The sequence below is a fragment of the Gymnogyps californianus genome, chromosome 19 (assembly GCF_018139145.2).
Source record: "Gymnogyps californianus isolate 813 chromosome 19, ASM1813914v2, whole genome shotgun sequence".
Lineage (NCBI taxonomy): Eukaryota > Metazoa > Chordata > Aves > Accipitriformes > Cathartidae > Gymnogyps > Gymnogyps californianus.
The window spans coordinates 8,292,221-8,303,466 of record NC_059489.1 but is presented as its reverse complement, the minus strand read 5'-3'; positions in this window follow the sequence as shown (position 1 = coordinate 8,303,466).

The following is an 11,246-nucleotide window of genomic DNA, read 5'->3' as shown; positions in this document are numbered from 1 at the left end:
AAGCGCCCAGGTGCTCTGGTGATAGGCACTTTCAAAATGCGGGTAATTTCATAATCATGATCATTTAAACAGGAAAAAACCCCACAGCACATGGGCAGAACTGTTCCTAAATAAAGTATTTGGAAGTTTCCATCAGCAATGTTTGCGTTTTCACTCAGTCTGTAGCTGGCAGGTGAAGCAGCAGTTTGTGCTAGCTGCCTTAACTCTTCTGCCCCGGTTGTCTGGACTTTGCGTTGTTTCTCCATTTTTAGGCATTGGAGTTACTAGGGGTGGCAGCAGACGAACGGTTTTAAATGATCGCATTGTTGTTGTCCTGGGAATTTTCCATGCAAGATGCTTGTCAGATGAATGGGGGGAATTAACAATTCCCATTATTTTAATATGAATGTTTGCTTCTTTGTTCCAAGTTGATCTGATTTGTGAGTTCTCAAAGTACAGAGGAGCTTTCAGGAGGACTCTGTGCTCAGAAAGAGGTAAGGGAAGGAGGAGGAACTTCTTGTTTGTGTTTAATTTTTGCAACACAGAAACAAAAGGGGAATTTCTGGTATTCTAGCTAATTCCATTTGCCTCTGGATGCCAGGGGGATTTTACAAGAGAAAGGGAAAGCGTAGAGCTGAAAGAAGCATGGAAGACTCTTTATTCAGATGACAATTTCTAGAAAACATGGTCTCGAATGGCAGATTTCTCTTCCCCATAAAGCCTCTTTCCTTTTAGAGAAGGAAAGGTCGTGCAATAACCGGCGCAGGCATCAGCTGGTTGATCTGCTTCATGGTGCCTCTTTCTGTGTACGTCGATCTGAGCTTCTCTCTCCTTTTCAGCTTTTATATCAAATCACTTTGAGAACCGTTCTCCTGTTTGGTTTGCAAGCCAAACTCCTTTCTGCTTTCCTACCACAAATCTACGTGGTGCCTGGATTGATTCCAGTGGAACTTGTACTGCGGCCACTTTCTAGTTGGTTACTGTTACAAAAAGCTAAAAGCAATTGGCCTCTTTATGTCAAACATCTTTTGACAGATAACTGGTTAGTTGAACGCAGATAAGAAATCTGAAAACAATAAAGTTTTATTCCTGACCTCTGAGGCGTGTAGTTTATGTTGAGCATCGAGAACACCCAGCACTCTGCCTCCCAAGCCTTCAGAGGATCAAGGTCACACCATCACCTGGGGCTACCTAACCCCTGGAGAATGGCCACTTAGTTCTGGAGGAGGATCTTCTGCCTGAAGGCTCAGATAACAACATCCACCACGCTCCGAGGTAACTTGGCTTATTTGTTTTGATGTAATGTGAATGGATAGTGAGTAGAGTGGGGTTTGTAAGCAGTGCTGTGACTTAATGTGGAAGGGCACTAGGAAAAAATCTAAAAATGTAAAAAAAGGGGAAAAAAAAAAAAAAGTACTGTTATTCAAGTCACCTGTATGATGAAAACCAGACTCACAAAAGTTCATTGAGGCTTTTAGCCCTGCGATGGAGCTTGGAATGGCAAAGGTGAGGCTCAGAGAGCAGCAGTTCTAAGGGACCAGCGCAGGCAAGTGAAGTGTCTGATGTGACACACAGAACAAACCCATTCCTCTGGAGCTGCCAAGTGTCAGTTGTGCCTGAAACAGCCGGAGCAAGATGCAGAGCACAGGTTTATGGTGCTTGGAAACCTGCTTCCTGATTGCTCTGTTCTTTCATTAGGCTGCAGTGTTTGCTTTAAAGTGTTTGCTCTCTTTCCATGAATTAATTGGCAAGTAGGCCACATGATTGTCCTCAAACAGGAAGCTCCAGCAGAATGGTCAAGATCGTTGCTTTCAGTCAACTTCCTATGGAGTATCTTTGGGCTTAGCGCTGGAATGTTAATTACAGGCTGAGCTAGCCGTGCCTGGTACCATTGCATCAATTAAAATAGGAATGAGATGTACATCGTGGCCCTCAGCCCCACCATCAGCGATACGCCTGTGTCTTGGGCACTGTTCACTTCTGGTCCTGCACTCCGAGGGGTCTAGTGACAATGGATAGGTCTTGAGGGACTAATGGGACATATGAGAAATGATTAGCATGAGACAAACCGGGCAGTTCAAAGAGAGGAATGAGAGATGACACGTGGGATAGTAATAGTCTGGCTTGGGAGCTCCTAAGTAACAGTCTCTGCCTCCTTTAAAACAAGGAATTGGGGGTATTTTAAACTGAAGGTATTGTGTCGCTAAAAAAAATCGTTGCTGTCTAATCCAAGCTGCTTCAGACAGACGGCACCCCGGGTGAGCATTGGCAGCGAGTTCTCCGGGGCCTTTGTGGCTGCGTTACCTTGACGAGGTGGCTGCAGGTTCGGCTGGCAGCCTGCATCGCGCGCGCCTGGCAGTGAAGGGCTGTAGTGCCTGGAATTTAGGTGTGGGAAGTCCTTCTCCAAGTACAGTGGCAGTGAGTAGAACTAGTTCTTGGGAGAAGATGTATCTGCTGAGAGCTGTCTGTGCTCCTGCATAGCTCTTGTCAGCTGCCCCATGAGAGCTACAGGCACAAATACCCCATGGCGTTCAGCTGGGGATGTAAACTGGGAGTTTGCTCACTTACAGGAGTGTTTTGATGTGATCTTGATTGTATATGGCTGCTCCTCTTTTTCTTCAGGACGGGATTGCTGTTTTGAAGCATAAGAACAGCTGGAGGTAGGTTTGTCTGCCAAAGAGCAGCCCTTTCTGATCTGGGTGGGAGGAACGCGTGGTGGGTGCCCCCAGTGTATAATGGGAAGCTCCAAGAGGAAGAATAGAACAGAATAGGAAGCAGACAGCGATGCTGAAAGCTGCTGGGCAGAGGTGGGCTAGCAGCAGCCTGTGTGCTCTGAGCTTTGCTGGGGCTGAGGCAGGAGCAGCCGCAGCTCTCGGTGGCTCCTTTTGCCTTCTCCTCCCACCCCTGCTCCGAACTGAGGAAGCGCTGGGCAGCGCTGCGGGCTGCAGCTGCCTGTCCGGCCCAGCTCGGAAACCTGGGTCACTGCTGCAGTCCCTTCTCTTCCCGGGACCTGCCCCAGCCACCCCTCCGGCCCTGGCACTCGGAGGCTTTGGTGTGGAGGGACTCGGTGCTCCGGGAGCTGATCACGCAGCGGTTCGGAGGGACACACCTACAGCAAAGGTTCGCGCCGGGCTCTCGCTTCCCGGGCTCACCCAAACCGCGCCGAGGGTGAACAGGTTTGTGAAATGCAGCCGCTCCCTGACCCTCTCCCTTTGGGTGAGGTCTCCTTGGCCTGAGCTCGCTGCTTTGTGTCTGAGGGGGAGAGGCCCCGTCCCTTGCTATCCTGCTACAAAGTCACCTGAACCGCTGGTCGAGTAACTGCTGATGTTGCTGCAAAAATCCCCTCTCTTGTGGAAGTGGATCACCGTGGGATTCGGGTGGGGACAGAGCTGGCGAGTCCTTGCTCGGGAGCATCCAGCCTGAATACCTGGAGTGTCCTCACTCTTTGTTTTTGTTTGCGTTGGGGATTTACTTTTTGCGCTGGGGAGTGAATGATGAGCGCCTTGCTCTGTGCTGAGCGCGGATTACAATGTTTGGGTTAGAGCTAAGCCCAAGTGCAAATTCCCCTGTGCGAGGGTTGGTGTGGGAGGCAGGCAGCTCTGTCCGTCCCCGCCACCGCGTCCCCAGCCCTTCTCTGGGCTGCTGCAAGTAACCTGGGGTGAAAATCTTCCCACCTCTGGCCTAAAAAGCAGTAATGTCTCAGAGAGGGAGATTTAAAACCACTTTCAAAGGGTGTAGTTTGCATGCCTGTTGTGCGCACGTGGCCTTGGGCGCAGCTTTCATGTTTTCCAGTGCTATTGAATTCAAGTTTGGACCCAGGTCCTAGCGTGTACTTAGCATTTCTAGGCACTGCCATACTATGATCTTTGGCAAACTCCTCCACTGCTGGGCACTCGTAGTGTTGGGGTTATTAAAGTTAAAATTGTTGCTTTGGAAATAGTCTTCTTGTCCCTCCCTCGCTGGGCTGCGGGACGGCGATGGCCGTGCACAGAACAGACACGGCAGTTTGCCTGAGGCTCACACGCTGTGCATGAGGATTAGTGACTCTCATCCCCAGCCCATGGTCAGTCCAGGGAGCGATGCCGTGGCTGTGGTGCCCGAATGACTGAAGAGCAGCATCAAAGCCTCTGAATTACCTTCAGTGCTTGCCTTTTTTCCACAGAAGCGGGAGAACGTCTAATTTTCTCAGAGCATCAAATTAAGTTGGGGAAGGTGAAGTCTGGCCGCGCAGAATTAGTTGCGGCAGACAGATTCATCCCGCTCTGGTCCGTGCCTGTGACACAGAAGCACTCACCACCGAATCGGGCAACAGCAGCTCAAAAATGGAGCTTTGCAGGAGATTCACGTCCGATTGAAAAGCACTCGGGGGCTTCTGGGCTGGCAGGTTGGGGGGTGTGAGCCACCCCAGCTCAGCAACGCTCCTGGCTGCTGCATCCTCTGCCCCCAAAGACGGGCTGGGCTCCAGCGCTGCCCTCCCGCCTGGGAGGTGGTTTGCAGGGGCTGTCACCACTCTGCTCCCTGCCTTGGTCGCCCAGGAGGGATTTGTGTCCTCTCCCCGCTAGCCCTGTGCTGCAAGCAGAGCCCTTCTGTGCGCTTGGTTTGGTTTGGAGGGAGTCTGAAAGCATGATCCTTCCTAGCTGGTGTGTGCTAGGGTGTGTGAGCATCCTCCTTCCTAATGCCCTTCAGGTCTTGCTGAACGGGGTGCTCCAGCCTGGACCCCTCTCTTCTGAACGCCTGCTCCTTCAGTCAGCTCTTTGTATCGAGGCCAAAAGTTTTTCTCCCAAGCAGGTACGGCTTTGAGCTGTTCCAGGTATACGTGTTTCAGCTGGCCACCACCTACAATACAACATCCTGCAGGTATTTTTGCACATTACAGGGCTTTTGCGTCGCACTTGAGCGTGGAGGCACAGAGGAGAGCAAACCCGTCCTCGCATTTAACTTTCCATCACCCCGACATGGGCCGATTGCCTCGTGCTTTAGCCCAGCGTTTCTGGGGGGGTGGTCCCTTCTCCAGGGTGCTGCTGTTGGAGCAAAGCAGCTTTTTTGGGGACACAAGAAAAAGCTCTGATCTCCCACCCTGATTTCATGGGGTGCTTCTCCAGCTGTGCCGTGTGTGCGAAGGTTTGCCTTTGCAGGCGGGTGTTTAATTACCTCTCATTGCCTGGTTAATGATCTAGGACACATCTTGTTCAGATCCAATCACTGTCTTTGGGGAGCAGCTCCCTTCAGCAGTGTCACTGGATAATAAAGCCAAATTTGCAGGCTGCATCCTGTAAGTTATAAACAAGTTTTCCAGACAAAGTGTCTTGAGAATCTGCCATTAGTGAATTTATTTAGTGCTATTACAGCCTTGCTAATCCTCTGGGGAGAGGAAAATTAGGCTAACGCATTAGCTGCTGTAAGGAATTGCCGTGATGTCCTGCTTGTTAGCTCTAGGGCTTAAACTCAGAAGAAGCTGTGGGATGCTGTAATGAGCCTGGAGAGGCGATGGGGTGGGAAGCAGGCAGGTCCTTTTGATGTCTGAAGGGTCTAGGGATGAGTAGTCCATAAAAGCCTTGGGACTGAGCTGTTAACGAGATGGTGTGGAGCGAATGTCCTCTGTATTTAGAGAGATACAAAGGAGCAGGACCGGGACTTCCCATTCGTGCCGAGGGAGCAGCGCTGGAGTCGGCCTCTTCTGATCTTCTGGGGAAAGGTCCTTGGAGCCAAGCCGGCTCTGAAGCCAAAGCCCGCTTTCCTCTGCTGACTCTGGCAGGGTGCTGAGCCCAGCCCCGTCCCAGGAAGCTTTTTAATGGGTCTTAATCACACCTGCAGGGAGAAGTGTGGAGACCTTTGCACTTGCTCTCTGCTTATCAATTGGTAAAGATAAAGCAAAACAAAACAAGGTTTGCGGACTGAGTAATTTTGGACTTGAGAAAATCAAGTGTCCTATTTTCCCAGTGGGGTGGCAATTTTTTAAAATAGGTGGGCTATTCTGAGGCTCTGAAGTTTCACTTTGGCTTGTATGAAAAACTGCTCCACAAGGAGGAAAAAGGGCTGGGATAAAAATTATATGAAAAGGTGCTGTCCTTGGCGTCTGTGAGGCAAAGGAGGCTGACTTGTGCATGGTGGGAACGGCCTCCGATACCTCCCAAGGTGGTGAGCATCTGGGCGCCTGTGGCTCCTGACGCCCATGGCTGCTCTTCATGCTTTGCTCTTCATGCTTTGCTCTTCATGCTTTGCTCTTCATGCTTTGCTCTTCATGCTTTGCTCTTCATGCTCTGCTGTTCTCCATGGCTTTGGAGACTCTTAGGAGGCTTTCCTTCTCGCTGAGGACAGCCCAAGTCTTATAGCCTCTGTCTCCAGTTGCAAAGAGCATATATCATTTGCAACAAGTCTTGGTCTGGGCTGGGTGTAGCTGCCGGTCCTGTTGCCAAACAAGCAGCATCTCCGCGTAGCAAAGCATCTGTCCCTGTTACAGAGGGCTCCTGCCTCGGTGCAGCCTTGTGCATCTCTCTGAAACCATTAGAAATAATGACATGCTGAGCACAGGCAGGAGTGGCTGTGACTTACCTCCGCTTTTTCATGGGAACAAAGATGAGAGGCGAGATGACAGAGTCGGGAACGTTTCTCCAGCCGCTGGGCGCTGCCTGTCTGACCACGCGGCTGTGGAACTTCCTAACTTTGTCCTTGGGGACGTGGTGGGTGCGTGCTGCTGGACAGGGCGGTTGGTGAGATGGGCCCTTGGTTTCACTTGGTATAAATATGGGTGATCATTAGCAGGGGCTTTACAGGGGTGAGGAGATGCATTACCTGCCCTTCCATAGGTGGTGTCTTATGAACAGATCAAGGCTGTTTGCAGGTGTATTGAAGACTAAACCCCAAGCACCCTCCTGCATCTGTGCTCACTGATGGTTCCTGCTCTTCTCCTCCCACCTCCCAACCGTTCAGTTTGTTGCAAAGGTCTTTCCATTGCTCCGCTGTAGGCACCCACCACTTCTACAGGGTCATTTAAGACCTTAACGGTGGAGTTTTCCCTGCAGTGTCGGGCCAGGAGCAGCTCTTGGTGGTGTGATGTGGGAGGCTTGTGCAGTGTAAGGGTTCTGCTTGTTGCTTTGATCTCAGCACATCGCTTCTCAGAAGAATGATTTCAAGACTGAAGACATTCAAAAGCAAAGAGGTAAAATGGGAAGAAAACTCACCCAGAGGACTGGTGTGCAGAGAGTGGTCAGGAGGGGAGAGGAGAGGCACAGAGGAGGCAAGTATGTTGTCATCCAGAAGGGCAAGTGGTCTTAACAGGTAATAGTAAATCATTTATAGGTCATATTAAGCCGTCATCTCCTCTGTAAAAACTTGAGAGGCCTGCCTGATAACGAAGGCGTGCCATCCTCTAAGCTCTGCCTTTGCCAATTTCTTATGAAAGATTAGTCCAGGATTGTTCCTGAAATCTTCCTTCCCTGAAATGTTACCTGCTCACCAAGGCCCTCTACGCAGCTGTGCCTGCTACCTGCTCCTGCAGGCGACCTGCTCATCTGCGTGAGCAGCACGAAGCATCTGGTTATGGGGCTGCTCTGTAAAACCAGGCATCTGCATCCTGGCACAGCTCCAGGCTACTGGGATGAATACCCAGATCCTCTTCTGGAAAGCGAATAAAATGATTATGATGTGACTTCCCATACCATCTCCTGTTGTGTCAGGAGCCCTGCCAGAGCAGCCAGCCCCAGGTCTATAACCCCAGGAGATACGTCTCAGCCCCCAAAGTGAGCTGTAGCCTAGCTGGGGACCTGCCTGGGCAAGACGCAACCTCCTCTTGGATTGGCTTTGTCTGTAGATCGACGGCAGCGTTTCAAGGCTGGTCCACCTGGAATGAAAGGAAGGCTGCCCATCCCTGCCCTGTCCTCCCCATGGATGATCTCACCTGGGCAAGGCAGCTCTGCCAGCTGCGGCAGCAGGGAGCTTAGTCCCCGTTGCAGTGCAGAGCGATCCCATTGGAAATATAGCTGGGGTGGGGGGGTGGCTGGGAGGTGGGACGCCCTTGGTAATGCTGTTTCGGGTGGTCTTCTTAGAGACCTGTGCTTGGGCTTCCAGCTGCAAAGGAGCAAGTACGTCGTGGGGCCGTCCTGCCCAGGGTTTTTGGGTTCAGGTCCAAGTGCCAGGCACAGCTGTGTGGGTGGCTGTGGTGGAGAACTGGCTGAACTGGTCTCCTTGCCTGTTGCTTCTTGCAGGGCCTGGGTTAACCATCCTACTCTGCCCTGGCACGGCTGGGGCTGGTCTGAACAAAACCCGCTGAGGATCTGGAAGTGACCTGGGCTGAAGCAAGCAGTGCCCATTGCAAGTGTTCCCCTGAGGATTCTTCCAGCGACATTCCCTTCACCTGCGCAGGTCGTGGCGGCCATCGCAGCGTGGGGGAGGCTGGGCTGGCAGCAGGCAGAGCATCCCTCCCCTCGCAGCAGGCGTTGGGCTGCAGCAGAAACTTGTTCTGGGCTGGATGTGGTGGCAGGGGCGCTGGGCTGGCAAGATCTGCACCCCGGAGCCGCCTTTGGCTCTACCTACGGCTTCCCCCTGCCACTCTTGTTTCCTGAGGCTGGGATGGTGACGGACCCCTTGGGGCTTTGCTGAGAGCTGGGCGAGACCTGCTCCTCTGGCAGGGGAGCAGGCAGCAAAGAGCTGCCCCCTCGCATGGGCTCTGTGCGGGACGAACAGGCTGGCTCTGCCTCTTCTCCTCCCACCACGTCTGGCTGAGCGAGGAAGAGGCAGATCCCTTCGCCACGGTGAGGCAGGCTGGATGCTCAGCATTGCTCCTGGCCCAGGGCTCAAAACCAGGCAGGATCTGGCCCGACTCTCCAGCTGGTGTCTGTGAGTGACGGGCGCTCCTCTGCCAAGCACGCTGCCTCTTCTCACATCAGCCCCGAGATTAGCCCTGTGTTTATCTGTCCTGTCTGCGTGCAGCACGGAGGTTGCCGCTGCCTGCCAGAGCGTGCGCCTGTGTGTGCACAGGGGTGAGATCAAAGAGTATTAGCTTTTAAAATGCTCTGTCTTTCCAAGGGATCCTTGCCAGGTGGGGACTTGGCCGGAGGAAGGATCACACCTCTGTCTTGTTAAACAGGGGAGAGGAAGGTGCTGTTTTAAAGCTTTGCAGGTGAGGAGCTCCAGCCCACGGCTCCAGGCTGCGGGTGATGGATGGCTTGGGAAGCAGGTTGTCTGGGGGGGGTGGGGAGGTGTTGGTATGTGCCTGGTTTGCTTTTTGTGTTAATTGATAGAACTTCCTCCACGTGCGAGCACGCTGTCTTCCAGGGGATTACAGGCAGGCGATCTTGTTCAGTTTAGTTTCCTTTGCATTCAGAGGGGATTGATCCCCTCCTGGCTTGTGCAAACAGCCATGCAGAGAAGGGGTCATCCCGTGTGGCCACAGGCTCCTGCGTGCTCCTGTTTTGTGCGGGTACAGACTGAGGTCAACTTGGCCTTAAATGCTCTCAACTCTTGTCCCTGGCAAGGCTTCAGCTTGCTTTAAGCCTTTGAATGCAAATGCAACAGGGTCTGGTCCTGTGGGCTACAGGGGATGTGCTGCACTGGTTCCTCCTCCCTGGGGCCCTCCAGCAGCTCCGGTCAAAGAGCATCATTGCTGTTGTCGGTCAACTGGATGTTATAGGCAAAGGAGTGATCTCTCAGCAACCACTTTCCATCCTGTCTGTAGACCTCCACACAGCAAAGACAGGCCCTGAAGCAGGTCTCCGTTAACTCCAGCCCCCTTGGAGGAGAGGTCGCCCCTCCTCCTAAGGTCCCCACCAGCTGCCTCCCAGTGCTTTGAGCTTGGGGGACCTCCTGTCTTCATGCTTCTGAGATCCTGGTGGGAGAAGCAGGGCCCAAGCTATGGTACCGCCATGAAAAGGTAGGGCTTTGCAGCTTGTAGAAGAGCAAAACCATAGCAGAAAGCAAGTCCCTTGCAAAGGAGCCTTGTCCCGTGCGTGTCTTTCCCTCTCTCCTGAGACAAGCGTAATTTGTTTTGTGCCAATTTAAGGAGGACAAAGAGGTCACCCAGGAAGTGACGATGGATCCTAGGCCTCTGCCTCTGGCCCTGGGTTGTCCTTGGGCCGCATGAAATGGGGAAGATCAGCCACAAACCTGTGTCAGCATCACGGATGGCCGGTGCTTACGAGGAGGCTGTGGTCCCCATCCGCTCCTGTCCCCTTCCTGCTCCATCCTCTACCCTCCCTCCCTGATCCTGCACTAGATAAGGATCCCGTGTCACTGTGGGATCCTTGCCGGATCAGCCTGAAACACAGGGTTCCTGGTTTGTGGGGAACTTTGAACTTTGCTTTATCTGAAACCAACAGGATGTAGACAGCAGCCAGCCATTGCTGTGGTTTAGGGGAGCCGTGGGGCTGGGCAGCCCCCCTGGGCAGCACAGCCCGGACAGGCATCCCCAGGAGCCATGGAGATGGCAGGGTGTTGCTGGGCTGTACTGGAAACCAGCTGGGACTCTAAACCTTTGCTCCACAGGGGAAAGAGCTGCCCAGAGGCAAAGCCTGCTCTAAGGTCTTGTGTGGACAGAGTGGCTAGGTAGAGCCTCATACCCAGGTCTTTGGGGCTTTAATACCTGAGTTTGTCCCAGAGCCTGAATCCCACTGGCTGAGGCTCCTGCGATGCTGCGCTGGAGCTGCTGACCTTCGTTCTGCCGTGAGCCCTCAGTGTTTTGCTGGGAGCCCGGGCCACCTTGTGCTGAGCCTGAGCCAAAAATTTACTGAACTGCAAAATAACATCGTGTTCTGTGAATTGATGGTTCCCAAACTGCTGCTGCTGCCTTGGAAAACTCTTGATTGGCTTCGTCCGTAGGGCTTCTGCTACTTCTCTAGCATTTTAAACAGCTAATGCAAGAAGATGCTTTAAAATGTGCTTCAGTAGTTGCAATGCACTCCCTTGAAGTCGCGTTTGCAGACTTTTCCTCCCTGCAAAGGCCGTGCTCTCTGTCCCTCCACTGGGAAACTGCTGCACGGTTGTGGCTGTGTGTGCCAAAACACTCTCTAAGTCAGGGCGAGGTCTCCCGTTCTCCCTCTGGGGCTCCGCTCTTTCCACCCCAAACTGGTTTTTCGAGTCATTTTTTCATATGTGCCTCCATCTCTGCTGCTGCTCACCTGCATTCGGGGAGGAGCCTCCCAGAAACTGCTCTTTAGCACGCTGCCAACCTTCCTTCGCTGAGTCTTGTCATTCCATCCCGACAGACCAGAGCAAAGAGCCAGCGCCCACGACGACACTGCAGACTCCGGGAGACCAGCTGGGACCTCGCCAAC